The sequence below is a fragment of the Falco punctatus genome (genome assembly GCF_963210335.1).
Source record: "Falco punctatus genome assembly, chromosome: 3".
In the NCBI taxonomy this organism is placed as follows: Eukaryota; Metazoa; Chordata; class Aves; order Falconiformes; family Falconidae; genus Falco; species Falco punctatus.
Window position 1 is genome coordinate 87,615,759 of NC_137582.1, and position 14,734 is coordinate 87,630,492.

A 14,734-nucleotide genomic window follows, 5' to 3' on the forward strand; every position below is an offset into this window, starting at 1 on the left:
AGGGTTTGGTCTCTCCATTGCAAGGGAAGGAGTGACTGAACTGAACAAGCCCTGCAGGTCTCAAATGCTGTCTAGCAGCATTTTAACTGCTCTTGGCACTTAAATGAGGACTGAAGGCCACAGTTCTTGAAGGACTGTCAAGTCATCCCTTGTCAACTATAAACTGCACTGGAGTTTAATTCCTCGCAGTTTTATTGTGAAGATAATTATAGACCACATAAATTCAAGAGGCAGGATAATTTTTGCAGCTGTTAATACCACTTTTTAGCTGTGCAAACCAGGAAAATAATGATAGGGAACTCTCATTCTTCAAGGCATGAACTCCTGATGAGACCTCACAAGTGGCAGCGGCAGCGGCAGCAGCAGCAGCAGCAGCAAACGTATCTTACAGCCCGTATTAGGATCTTGCCAACATAACTGCTATCAGCTGGAGTCTCCACGATGAGACATTTATTTTCCATATGGGGATGGTGTGGGAAGGTACAGCTACTGCTTTTACACCAGGTTTCATCCCAGGAGAAAAATAAATGGACCCTACACCTGCACCACCCTGTTTGCTTAGGACTGTTGACATTGCTCTAGGGTGACATGAACCAAATGGCTCCAGATGGGTAAACTCTGGGCACAAGACAGGGCAAAGGGCTAGGTCTCACTCTATACCTGCATGTCCTGTCTGAAGCCATTTGGCTCTCAAACTTCAAAGTCAGTTTTGGCTACCAGCCACAGGCAACCTAAATTGACCTGTGAATCTGCCTATCTGGGTTGCAGTCACAAACTCACATGCAGTATCGTGCTGTCTATAAAACCTTCTTGAGACTTGTTTGTGTCCAGACAAAATATCTTTGGTTTGCTTGCTTCAAGTCTACAGCCCTCATCCATAGGCAGAAACCAGAAGAAACCCAATGCTTTTAGGGGAAAAAAGAAAGAAAAAAAAAAAAAAAAGGAAAAAAAAAGGCACCAAGGGACATGGGCCATTTTACACAACCATTAAAGTTCCAGCTTAATGACAGCACATGTTGGGGGAGGGTGGGAAGAAGGATAAACAGCAGTTTCAAGCCCAGAGCACTGGTTTCCCATCAGATATCTCACCCTTTATGAGAGATACCCTGGGGAGAAGCTACAGGCCAAATGTGTAAAAGTTGAGTCTCATTTTTCACGTCCTCTTTACAAATGTCCTGGCTAGGAGACCTCACCTGGGCTTCTGGGTGCTCAGATTTGCCTCAAGTCCAGCCTCGGGCTTCCCAAACCCATGGCCGCTCCCAGTTAGGAGACACCTCTAAGAGTTGGCTGTGTCAAACATCATTAAGTCTGAAAGCAAGTCAAAACAATCCCATGGGCTTTTGTCCATCCAGATGAAGAATTACCTTTTTTTTATAAAGTCACAGCTTTCAAAGGATTTAGGAGCAGCAGCCCGTCTCATGAGGTTTGGATAATCTAGGAATCCCTGCGTCGCATGTAAAGCAATTCACACTGGATCTGATTGTTGGCAAACAGTCAACTAAATCCATTATTGCATGATAATGCTCAAACATTTCATTAATTCCTAACCAGCTGTCCTCTGCTCCCTTACCCCTTTCATCATACAAACATTTCTTTAACTGTCTGAGGGAGGGGAGAGGGAGGATCAGACACAGCCTCGTAAAATTCCTTCACCCGCTTTGCCTGCGGCAAGTTATTTCTTTTGACACGCGTGTAAAATAATATTGGGGGTGTTGTTTGTTTGGCTTGGCTGGATGGTAAATTTTCATAACAATTTTGTAAGCCAAGTACCTGTGAAATGGAGTAGAGAGAAGTCATGGCAGCTTGTTGATGATCCTGCCGTCTGGTGTATTAACATATCTCATTAAATAGGGAAGACCCCTTGCTCCAGCTTCTATGCCAAGACAGAGGGCAAGGCTTTCAGAGCAGGATATTGCTCTTCAGTGTTCAGAGGTCCTGTAGGTTTTTTTAATTTTTTTTTTAAGTCCTTGGGTACTGCATGCCAAACAAATCAGTGGAAGCAAGGATAAGTGAGGGAGCAGTACCTTGGGGGTTTCTCCAACTACGTGACTCACAAAATGGAAGCATGCATAATAAGAGTCATAGAGAGATTTTAAGGTGACTTCGGGATGCTTTCTTTAGGGAAAGCTCTTGCTGAAGTGCCTCAACTCGCTACACATTGCCTAAGAACACACTGAGGAAAAGGACTCAAAACCACCACCCGGCTGAGAAGGAACCTGCTAAAAGTCGACTCTCACAAACATGGGGAAGCAGAGCGTGTCCCCAACCTCACCCTCAACCACAGTTTAGAAGCTTTTCTCCCAGTCCCACAAACATCAGTCCCTCTCCTGGGCAAACGGAGCACACGTCTGGACAGCACATCAGTCTCTCAACTGACACTCATTCCTCCCCTGCCAAGACTTGAGGATGCATTTATTTATTATGGATTAAATATTTGGAGTTGAGTAAGAACCTCAGAGGGAAAAGGTGGGTCTGCTTCCTTGGATTTTTTTCCCCCCACTCCCTCACTCTCATTATAAAAAAATTGATTTTTTAAACTAAACTGTTCGTTTTATGGAAAATTACTCTTTATGACTCTAGGCTCAGCTAGACAGTTAACAACACTCAAGTGAAAATAAAATGAGGAAATACAATGGAGAAATATCTGGACACGTCTGGACATGTCTGGACATTGCTGGAACAGGTCTAAAATGTCAGGGTGAGGTAAGGACCACGCTTTGCTACAACAGCAGGCAACAAAAAGACACACAAAAAAAGAAGCAATTTTTTCCAGTTATTTTAAAGCAAGGTGTCAAAACATCAGGTACTCCAGGCTGCCACAGATCTATGGGTAAGAAGAAGCACATCTTAGAAGTTGTAACTACACCCACATTTTGAGATCCCTTCTCAGTGTTTTCAGTTCTGTTAGGGTCTCATATAATTTCCACTAAAGTCACTGAAGTCTTTTCTCTTACCACAAATCATTATTCTTCTCTACTACTGTAAATATAGGTGGGTTTTTTTCTTCTGTGGAAAAAAAAATTAGTGTTTTATTAAGCCATACTACATACATTCACTTCTGATGTAGTGAGTGTCGTTTTACTGTCAAGAGTAGGTGTTACACTGGGCTGTCATCAGTATTGTAGCTTTATCATTTGGCTAATTAAAATAATTATTTTGCCACTTTTTTTTTCTAAAAAAGCTAGCAATATTGTTAAAATATTTATAAACATCAGCAATATGTCATCAAACCCATCATTCTTTCAACAGACTTCGGGAATCATCATCAGAGAACGGTTGATTTAGTGAGTTATGTGTGACTGCGGTCATGCATGCTTTTCAGTCGTTGGTCTAAATTAACCTAAAAATAAATACATATTGATAATAGCATTCCAGAAGAAAAGAATAATTAATTTTTTTTGTTTCTTTAGGGCTTGTAATTGCAGTATTTTTGTTAGACTCAAGATTCCTATTGCTTTTTAATAGTGCATAGATGTGTACAGTTCTTCCATTTTGCCTTCTGTGGTTTTCCTTTTTCTTGAGTCTGGTATGCTTTGTGGTTTATTTATTCATAAGCTGCAGAGAAAGAAGTTCACAATAAAACAATTGTTTTGGAATATATACTTAATGGCATGTCAAGAAACAGAAAACAACTACACTTACGCAATGTAACGTGCATTTTTACATGCCACTTATACACTACTTTATGCATCCTCAGTTTATGTAAGTAGTAAAAATTAAGTATTACACTACCCTGCCCGTTGCAGTCAGCACAATTAAGGCTAGGAGATGGTAATTGAGAATAAAAAAAACCCCACACCTGTGCTGAAAGAACGTGTTCTTTTATGGCAAGTTTGCAGGGGGTGCTTACAATGTGGCAGGACTATGGTTCAATCAGGACTGAAGTGTTTTGATTTCCTGAGGGTCCCTGCATGTTGTATATTGAACGTTGTATATTGCGGGTGTGATGAATGTCAGACTAGACCCTTGTACAGAGCAGGTGACAGGCACTGGCCTGTCACACCCCATTAAAGCGCAGGGCTGGACATGTGGAGAGGAGGCTCCCAGGCTTTGGTGGGCACAGAGCTGATGGAAGGGAAGCACGATGGGACTCTGCGTGTGGCCAAGCCTGAGGAAAAGGTGTTATTTTTCCTCACGATGCAGGAAAACGTCAACAATTTTGGGCCGGCATGTTTGCAGTATCTCAGGTAGGGAAGGGCGTCCACCCCTGCTCTTTCGCAGTTGTTAGTTTGGAGCTGTACTTGGCACAACTTTTTTGGACGGGGGAGAGCGGCTCCGCGCCATGTCCCCACCGAGTTTCTGTGGAAAACGCTGGCTGGCTCGGCGGGAGCAGATCAGGTGGCAGCCTCCAACCGCCCTCAGTCTGCTCTCGGCTCCCTCTCCGGCCAGGAATCCCCCTTCGGCCCCGGGAGAGGTGCCAGCGGGCTCGTCCGCGCGTCCCCCGGCAGCGGGAACGACCGCTACACCTGACCCGGCCCCGGCAGCCGCCCGCTGCCCTCCCTGCTCCCCTCAGGTGGGAGGGCCGCCCGCGACCCCCGCCCCTGGGCGGATGCCAGGGCGCCCCCGTAGCCCGCCTGCCCGTCACCATAGCAACGCCCCCCGCCCGACCGCGGCCGCCCCCCCGGGCCACGCCCCCTACTGCATATTCATGTACCCCGGCGCGGGAAGGGGGCGGGGGTGGGGAGGGGGCGGAAGCGGAAGCGGGAGACGGTTTCCGAGGAGCCCGGTATAAAGCGGCCGCTGGTACCCCGTGTCGCCTGCCGTGCTCGTGCCGCCGTGAGTGACCTCACCCCTCCCTTCTTCCCCCCCTCCCCCACCCTCCCCGACGGCCGCCGCGGCCACCTCCCGGCACCGCCGCCTCCCCCGCTGCACGGAGCAGGTCCCGGGTGCAGGGGGAGACCCGGGGGCAGGTAAGTGGGTCAGGGGGCGGCTGGGCCTTGGAGGGGTGGCGGCTGAGCTGTGGGGGGTACCTGGAGTGAGGAGGGGGAGTGTGAAGGTAAGGAGAGGTTGGGAAGCAATGGGGTAAGGGACGGCTGAGAAGCTTTTGGGTGAAGGAGTTGGGGCTGGAGAGGTGAGAAAGGGGTGAGGAGCTTTGGGGTGAGGGAGGTGTGAGGCTGTAGAGGGGGAAGGGGATAAGGAGTGAGGTGAGGGAGACATGGGGCTGCAGAGGTGGCAGTTGGAAAGGGTTGAGCTCTGTGGTGAGGGATTGGGCTAAAGGAAACGTGGGGCTGCAGATGTTGGAAAGGGTTGAGGAATGAATGGTAGGGTGAGTAAGGCCGGGTTGGAGAGGCTTGTCTGGGATAGTGAGTCCTAATGAGTTGAAAATGGGGTGAGAAAGAGGTGGTTGAGTGCCCCTTTGGGACTGTGTTGGGTGTTGAGTGTGCTGCAAGAGGACTTGACCGAGGGGCCAAAGGTGGAAATTAGTGTAGCTCTTCAAACTGTTAAACTTCACTAGTTTTCCATTTGAATAATTCTACACTTAATCTGTAACTTGATCGCAATATGTTATCATAAAACTGTTGAGTCTCACCTCTCGTAGTCTGATCGTGGGAAGGTACTGGGGGAAGAAATTACTTGGCACTTAAGTGTTGCACAAAGGCTGTAGTTTTCCTTAAAATCATGTTATCGGTGACTTGCAACTCCAAGATGCCCTAATTTAGCATCTTTATCAGGTGTAGAAACTGTGTTTGACCTTGAAAAATACTTTCCCTGTGGGGCAGTTTTCTGTTGTTGAGATTGGCCTCCAGTATTCTCTATGTATAGAGGAAAAGGAGGGGAAGAAACAATCTAGCCAAGGCTCTGACTTGGCCATGGGGTGCGGTGAGTGAATCAATGTTGCTAGAGCTTGGCTAATGCAATGAATTACAAATGGAAAAGGATAGGAAAGATATTGCAGGATGTTGGACAGAGGAGGTGATTCTTCCTTAAGGAAAGGAGAGATGTTACAAGAAGTGGACCTTCAGGGATAGGCAGCACTAGGTGCAGAGCACAGATAACTGCAACATTATGAGGACTGAGAGGAAATTGCACTGTTACAGCCGTATCCTTACTGCTCTGTAAAAACTGCTCCAGTGTGATCTGCGTCATGTTCCACTGCTTTAATCAGACTGTGCTACTAAAATATTTAAGGAAATATGGCTTGAAGGCACTTGAGCTCAAAGAGTGAGCTGGTGAATACTTTGTTTCCCTCTAGAAGTCAGGATTTTTTGTCAGTGTCTGGCAGAAGTGGTTGCTGGTGCAGTTGCATAGATGTAGCTTGTATATGCCCTCTTCCCCCACAACAGTATTGCAAAAGAGAAGGTTTTCCTTGCTTGGTTTGTTTAATGATTATACTGGATTGATGAAATGTTCAACAGGCCTAATTTTTCCCTTCCTAAATAAGGAAAGGGATTTCAGACAAGAGATTAAGGTATTTACTTGACACTATGGCTACAAATGCTTCCAGAAGTACTTTTAGCTTTTAAAACTTACAGTGAACACTCAGTAAGCTCCTGAAACTGCATTCAGTAGTCTGAGACATCCACAAACATCTACCAATTCCTGTGTCTGTCAAAGGTGGTGGCAGCTGCTGTCTTAGAAGTGAGAGCTTCAGTCCTATATTAATGAGATTAAATTGGATATTTAAAGAAGTTTTCATGTCAAAACAATTTCCGTGTTGTAAGGGATGGGATCAGTGGAACAACTTCTATTTTAGTTAGCTATTTGTAATATCAGAGGCCAGTTTACATGGGTTGGCTCATGCCTCTGAGCAAGTAAATGGTAGCAGTTCTTGCACTCAATTATGTGTGACTGAGGCATCTTCAGTAAAATTGAAAACATATGGTTCTATAGATAACCCTCTTGTGTAATGCATGTTAACTCCTACAGGAACCTGCTGCTCTCTGGGAGTTTGAGAAAGCAATGAACAGTATCTGCTGATGGGATCTTGTTTGGATGCTGTGGGGATGGCTTGCAATCAAAAGCAATCCTCTCCCTCAAAGCTGAAATGTATTTCAGCAATTCAGTCTGGTTTAAAAACACTTGTATTATACTGCCTTAAGCAGACAAGGGAGGATGTCTTCTGCTGGAGGTGTCCTTCATTAGTGGCGAGAAGGTTGTTACAAGAACAACTGATGTAGATGATTTTGTTGCTCCTTCTGTCATGTAACTTCAAATTTAATGAAGTACAACTCTGTTCATGTGTCTTTTCTGTGGGGCAACACCAGGGGTGTATTTGTGGCTTCCAATGAAGTATGGTGTAACTGACTGACACTGCTTGTGTGTCTAAGTATGTGTGACCTTCATTTTTTCACACTGAAGTAAATCTGTAGCCTATTTGAGGAGCTTTCTGAACTAACTCCCTTTATTCTGTGTGGAAATACAGGCTCTGAGGAGCTTAGGGAAAGCAGGCTGAATTTGGACCTATCTCACATGGCTGTGACCTCAGAGGTTAATTACCTTTAAACTCGCTCCACTCCTGGATTCACTGACAACTAGAAAGTTAAGTCTTGGTAATTTAGTATCGGTCTGCTTGTATACTAAGGCTGGAATGTATGGGCTTTGTCTGTATAAACTAGTTTTAAATGGATCATTTCTAAAAGCTATGAGAATACTAAATGTTGGGTGGTACCTGCAGAGTATTTCAACAGTGAAACAGCATCTAATGTTTGGAAAAACCTTAAAGTCAAAATGTGTTGCCAACTGAGTAGCTTAGACTTTGATAGGCATCTTATAAATTCCTAGGTGGGAAGCTGATGACTGAAATGGCTTACTAATTGCTAGATAATGCTTGCAGTTGTGAACAGTTCTGTATAACACTTCTGTACTTTCAGAAGACTTAAGCCATAAACGGTTCTTTTGCACAGTAGCATTTGATCTTGTCTAGTTTAATCTGTAAACTCTGCCTGTGATGTAATGCTGTTGGTCTTAATTGAACGCCTTATGACTTAAAGCCTCATTTCCTAGAGTAGGTAGCCAGTTTCACCCACAGTATGTGGGCACATCTACATGTATGTTAAGGCAGAAACGGTGAAATCCTTTCATGTCACGCATCACAAAGCTGCAGCTGGTACTTCTTTTTGAGCTTAACTAGGAGTCTGTACCTTTGCTGTTACTCCTAACAGCAGAAGCCACCCTAAAACACTTGCATCAAATGATCAAGCAGTGTGTGTGAGCAACAGCACAAGTGCAGTGGTGTCATGCTTGAGATAAAAACAAACTCCACTTGCACCTCAAACTGATTTTTAATGTGATGGTTAGTGTAAAAGCATGTAGAACAGAGGCAAAGCTACTTGGGTTGAAATGGGGCTTTCCACTTGATCTGCCAGGAGAGCTGCTGTGGAAGCAATGAGGCTGTTATGATGGAGGGGGAAGCTTTAGCAGCTTGCGCAGTGACTGGTAACATGAAAAAATGTTTGTGCTGCATTTTACTTCTGCAAGCTACTCCCATAACCTTTACCTGTAATATTTGCAAGATCCCAGGCTGTGAGCTATTTCAGTTATAGGCATAAGTCATCAAAACTACACTGACAATGGTGTAGTCTTATGTGTAGTTCTGTCTGAGAAGGCTTAATTGATTTGATAACTATTCTGTTGGAGCTCCTGGTCCTTCAGCTTGCAGCACATTGTCAGCCTTACTAAACAGCTTTCACTTAACGGTGTGATTAACTTGGGGAATAGAGAGTGCAGGGGTTGTCATTTGGGTTAATATACCAGTGCTAAACTGATAGAAGTGTTTGAAACTACTTTTTCTAAGCAGAGCATTCCTTCTGCTTGGTAACTGCTTTAACAAGTCCAATAAACTTTTTAGCAGAGTTGTGCATTTAGGTTGCCATACAGAAGCAGAAGATACGAATCATTCTGGCAAATCTAGTTGCCAGAAAGTTGAAGCAGAATGCTTGCTGTCAGAATGATTGACACCATGTGTGCAGCCTGACAGATAGCTGGTGTTTCAGTTTGAAAGTTGCCTTCCAGATGGGAGCTCCTGAACAGCCCAGAAACCAAGCCTGGAGGTAGACACTCTTAAGCTGTGGGGCTCTGGGCTGTGAACTAAAGGTTTTACATGCTTTTGGTAAGCTGCTGCTGGTCAGGTGACTGTTTTACAGTCAGCAGCTTATCAGTTACCCACACATCTTGCATTTGGGTTACAGCCCTGCTTGGAGTAACCACCCAAAACTTCCACTAGTAAAGGATATTATGTGCTCCAGCTGGGACTGAGGGTCTCTTGAATCCAAGCACTGAATAATACTGCTAGCCTGAATACACTGGTTATTCTGTTATGCTTCTGTATCACAGTTCACTCCTCCAAGTGGAATAAGATACTCTGCATGAAAAAGAGCTGAGTTCATGCTATTAAATCTAGACCTGTGATAGAGTTGCTGGCCTCAAGTTAAAAGCTGAACTTTAGGCATCTCAGCACTGGTTCCAGAGCACTGCAATGTTTGAGGCATTGAGTGGTTTGTGTACTGTGAACTGCCATCTTAGGGAAACTGGCACACAGTAGCTTAACTAAAGCCCCTTACAGCACTTGTTGGAAATAACAGCACTAAAGTCATTTACACTGCAACTGGCATACTGCATTATAACAACTTGGGAGAAGCAGCCAGGTTTTCTCATCAAACTTGCTCTTGGCAAGTGACTCTGGCGAGCATCAGGGCACAAGGCTTTCATTGGGTAATGATTTAGTTTGGCTTAGGAGCTGCTTCTGCCCTTGGTTTGCCTCTTGCTGGCATGTAGTCTGCTTGAACATAAATCTGAGTATATAGGTGATGGGAAGTTAGTCTCTGCAATGTGGACAACTAATAAAACTCTTAAAACCCAGTTAGGGCTGGGGAAGATGTGCTTTCTAGGACTCCCATCTATGAAGGGTATAGGCTATTAAACTAGTCTCTTTAGCTTTAGGACACCTAGCTGGCTTGACACTTCAGGCTTGACTAGAAGTCTCTTTGCAGTGTTTTATGAAGACTGATTGCTATGGGGTGGCCTGAGGTGCTCTGGGAATGGATTGAGACCTACTTCCTTTACAAGACTAAAATTGTCAGTTAATAGCTGCTACTCATGTAGCAAGATGTAAAAGGGTAGGAGGTAAACAAAACTTCGCTGTAAGGAATAGACTGAAGATGCTTTTAAAGATCATGGTGCATAAACAGCAGCAGGAAAGCATTACTCCTGAACTGTTTTGCTAAACTGTCTGAGGTGGGTTTTATCAGCATTCTGGGGAGAGCAAGATTGGTGCTTTTAGAGCAGAGAGAGAACCTAGTTTCCTCATCTTGTTTTAAATGAGAGCTCTAATGTTTTTGTAACTGAAATTGAAACCAGTGTTATGCTGACCCTGCATATTTTCTATCCTTTGCTGGCTGGCCTGGACTACTTCTGCATGCAGTATAGTTCATTTATTTTGGAGACTTGAAAACAAGCCATTATCACCCTTTGGTGCCAGATAAATAAATGATCTAACTGGGGGCTGACCCCAGAGCACTCTTTTTATAAAAGCACAACTGTATGTAACACTTACCATCTTCATTCTGTCCATGAATATATGATCAGTCTTCCTGGACCATGTCCAGAAACCAGTGGCTTAACCCAACAAATGGTGACTACATAACCGTTGGATTTCTGTGCCACTTAATTTCCTATCATCACTTACACACAGCAGTCTTCCAGAATACATTTAATCTGAGTGCTGTTAAACCTACAACTTGCTTATCAATCATATGGGAGTACAAATAGGAGGAACAGGAATCAACTGGTAGAATAGTCTCAGTGCTGGATCTTTCTTCCAGGTAATGAGCTTCAGGGTTGGTGTTTGTTTTTGTTTTGCAGGGTGCGGTGGAGAAGGCATGCATACAGGGCAAGAATACTCCTCCCATTTTACAAAGGGAATATATGAGCAAGTATGCTGGCCTGTGCAGTCTGGCTCTGGGTACTCCCAGAGGAGAGATTTTATAGTCTGAACTATTGCTCCTTAGAGTAGTGTGGCTGGCCAGCCAGCTCCCAGGAGTTCAAAAAATAACCCAAAACAAATGCACAGCTTGCTTTAACACTAACACATCTAGTGTGCATGTCCTGTTTTCTGTCTGAAATATATCTGGGGGAATCTGCTTGTGATGTAGGTTTGTTCTTGTCCTTTTTCTTGGCTCTTCTGCTTCTGACTTTGGTGTGGAGAGGGAAAAGGTTTACACTTCTTGGTGCAGGAGTTATCCTGATTGTTTCCAACATCATAGCACTCCTGTGGCTCCATCTGCCATTCACATCAGTTGTCATAGCCTAAAAGTCAAAACATCTAGCTCTTTTCATGGTCTGAAGAGAGGAGTGATGAGACGGTTATCTGTACCCTTCATGTTCCTACTGTTACTGCTGGCCTTAGAGTTGGAGCTTTTTCTGCTGCTTTGCTTTCATATCACCTATCCAATTTGTTGTCTTCCAGGTATGGTCTGTTCAGAACTCTCAATATGCAGCTGTGCAGCAGTGAGTTGCTCAGTCTACTGGAGAAATGGCATTGAACCAGATAAGATGTGTCCTCTTCCAAGTGGTCATTCTGGGATAGTTTGTGTGACAATTCAGGATGCCATTTGAAAATAAGTTTTTTGACCCTTTAGTATAGTGGGACCTTTGTATGCATATGAGCTGAGCTGGACATCCAAGTAGAATATATCTACTGTGGCCTTTCAGCTGGGTAGTAGCTCCCAGTTAAGCTGTATGTAGAAGCATTTGGATGCCTATCCAGTGAACCTTGTGCTAGCATCTTCCATTGATACCTATTCATGTACTGGACTTGATATTAAGTTGTTGGTAATTCTGCTCGTTAGGAACAGTAGGATATACTTGTGGGCAAGTAAGTCAGTGGTGTGATGACTTAAGATAGAGCTTTACTACTTTGTGTTAGGGTATTCTTAGCCTTTTCATGGCTAGAGCTAAGTAATACTGTTTTGTCTATGTAAAAACCTAATATCTCAGGGATGTTCAGTATAAATCTGATCCTGTACTCCTTAAACAGATTTCTTTGTATTTTCCTACCTCTGCGTAAGTTACTTCATGGAAAGGTACACTTGACACAACCCCAGTACTCAACAACTACAAACTACTAAACATACAGTTCATTAGACTACAAACTTTCAGCTTATTCCGGTAGCCCAACACTGTGTGGTATTTCCCTGAGCTGCACTTCGTAGCTTTCTCTTTAACTATGCTCCTAAATGAATGCTCTTTCCAAGAGATTGGTTCCAGTTCTGTGTTAAAGCTGGTTACTGAATAACTGGCTGTAATTAATGCCTAAATTTATCACTGGTACAATAATAGCTACACTGTTCCCTTAACTTCAGCCTCTTTCAGAAGCTTTTGCTCAACAGACTTGCTGTCTTGTGGTAGGTATTTCTAAAGATCTCACTTACAGGATCCTTCAATGAACTTGATGACAAGTTGTCTTCATTGTGGATCATTACAACCTCATTCTGCCTCCTCAGAATGTAGTAATTGATGTGTCCCTGCCAGCCTTCACTGATCTCTGAAGTTTTAGGGACTTTCCCACTGACAAAGCAGTAGACTGGGAGGTGGCCCATGGTCAAACATCCCTACTAGAGAAAGCTTTAAGTCCCTACATAGCAATTACTGTATTAAGACTGAATATATACACTATAGTTTACAAAAGAAATTCTTTAAGTAGGGAATAAGATTTCAACAGTACATGCAGAAATTGCTGCAGGACAAATGATTTGGAGATCTTGCCTCTAGGAAGTGGGCTAAGAGCTGCTGCAGTTCTGTGCTTTGAGTATTCCTGGTAAAATTGCTTTGTACTTGGGGAAAAAAAAAGCGTGAACTAGAGACATAATCTAGAAGAGATGTTGGTAATAGTTCCCCAAGCTTTAATACTAAGGGTATATTGTCTAAGAAGGGCAGAGTCTAATGTTAATGTGTTCAAATACTTCAGGTCAGTATTATAACACCACCATACAATGTACTGTCCATCTTGCATCTAAATTAGTGTGGTGAGGGTGGAAGCAGTGTGTAAATGAAAGCAATACTCTATCTCCAGTAGCAGCATTCAGTTCATTCATATTGCATCTACCTGTAACTTGGAAAATGAGTGGAAGCCTGCAAGTGACAGCTATTAAATGAGAATGTGGTCCTTATTTTTGCTTCAGTGACTGTCCAGCATCCCTTCAAATTCTTACGTGGTGTGGTTATCTTAATGCCATTATAATGCTTCATTTTCTTGCTCAGTAATGGTATTAATTAGTAGGAATTAAGCAATTTTTAATAGCCTGGATAATAGTGGTATCTTTTCAAATAACAGTTAAGAATATGGGCCAATTCTTGGCTTTCACTGAAGAAACTTCAAAAATACTGGGTTAGACTGAGAGCAAACCAGGAAGCCAAGGCTGGAAATTTTTTTGACTCTATTGTATCTGATAAAGCAAGCAAGACCCAGAACTGCTTCATGAATTTGTTGGCCTCACAGAGCAAACAGTAGCTCTCAGTTCTTAGTGAGCAGCTAAGACTAAAGCTATGTAAGTTTGTTTGGGGTTTTTTTGCATCTGAAAGGGTTTAGGCTTGTAATAGTGCTGTCACACTTGCAGAAAAGAATGAAAATATAGAAGGCTTACATGACTGAATACATCTTCAATTGTTTATGTCTGGGCTTGTAGTTTAATGTTAGATCTGCATTATCCAGACTAAGTAGGCTAGGCAAGACTTAAACTCCAGATTGTGCAGGGAAAACCTGAAAGGCTGGGTAGCTTTTCTCCTCAATTAGGTGTGCAGTTTCACTTACAGTGTATGTGGGGAGGATGTATCCAAAGTGACAGACAAGTCTCACTGTTCACAATCTAGTGGGATTTGGAGTATGGCTTTAGTGTATGACTGCCAATGCTTCTGAAATCAGCTTAATTGCAGCAAATGGTAGTCACACCTGCTTCTCATGGAAGGAACTGTTTAATAGAAAGCATGTGAGAAGGCCCTGGTTTATTTTCTGCCTAGCAAAGAAATCTGGGATCAGGCCACTTGGGATCCTACCCAGATGGCTGGTTATGTTACCCCATGTGTCTCCTGAAGTAAACTGGAGTCTCTTTTGATTGCACTAGTTTTTTTCAGTAGGAATTAACATTTTCTACTGAACCTGGGAAACTTGTGTCTATGCTAATTTCAGTCCCATGGTTTGAAGGCTAATAACACTTTATTTGCAGAGTTCTGTTTTCCATGCCAGTGAAAGTTTAAGCCTGGTAGAAGTGTATTGTTACAGGACAAGTATTCTTTCATTGGGGAAAATACAGGATATAGTTGCATACTTTATATTCATCCTGTTTCTCCAGACTTCATGATGTTGAGTAGTGAGCAAGGGCATACTAAATCCTTAAAGGACAGTGAGCTGAGAAAGTTGTCCTAGCCAGAACTTTTGGTTATCTGTAGTCAATGCAAACTGCAGTGTGTATAAGTAGGAAGATGTTTGCAGGCAGCATTTGAATTCTTTTCCTGCAGTGAGCTTAGGGGATAACAAATTTTATTTCCTAGGGAAAAAATTCTGCAACTTGATTGAGAACCAGAATGCAAGCTAAGGGTAGTAATGTATCCTGTCATAGCTCTTTTAATGTGGAATTGTAACTTAGAAATTAAAGTCTCATTTGAATTAATAAGTTTAAAACAGAATGGAAGTGACCTTTCAAACTGTAGCTGTTTTACTATATAGTGATCTGTACTTTTCCAGACAAGTTCTGCTTCATTCATTTTGCAGAAATATTTTTTTTTAGAGGAAATATGTTGA

General features: G+C 43.2%; 1 protein-coding gene across 6 annotated transcripts in view; it reads left to right on the forward strand.

The window, feature by feature from the left end:
• The window catches only part of SLC45A4 (solute carrier family 45 member 4), an 87,474-nt gene that overhangs the window by 17,855 nt on the left and 54,885 nt on the right, over window positions 1–14,734 (forward strand). For 2 of the 6 annotated variants that reach the window (XM_080381088.1, XM_080381093.1), the window contains exon 1: window positions 4,769–4,910. The exons of 2 other annotated variants lie outside the window; for them this stretch is intronic. The gene's annotated coding sequence lies outside the window, so the exon portion shown is untranslated. Of the gene's footprint in view, window positions 1–4,768; window positions 4,911–11,423; window positions 11,446–14,734 lie in introns of those variants that run through there. 2 more of the 6 variants (XM_080381090.1, XM_080381092.1) reach the window with 2 other exon arrangements.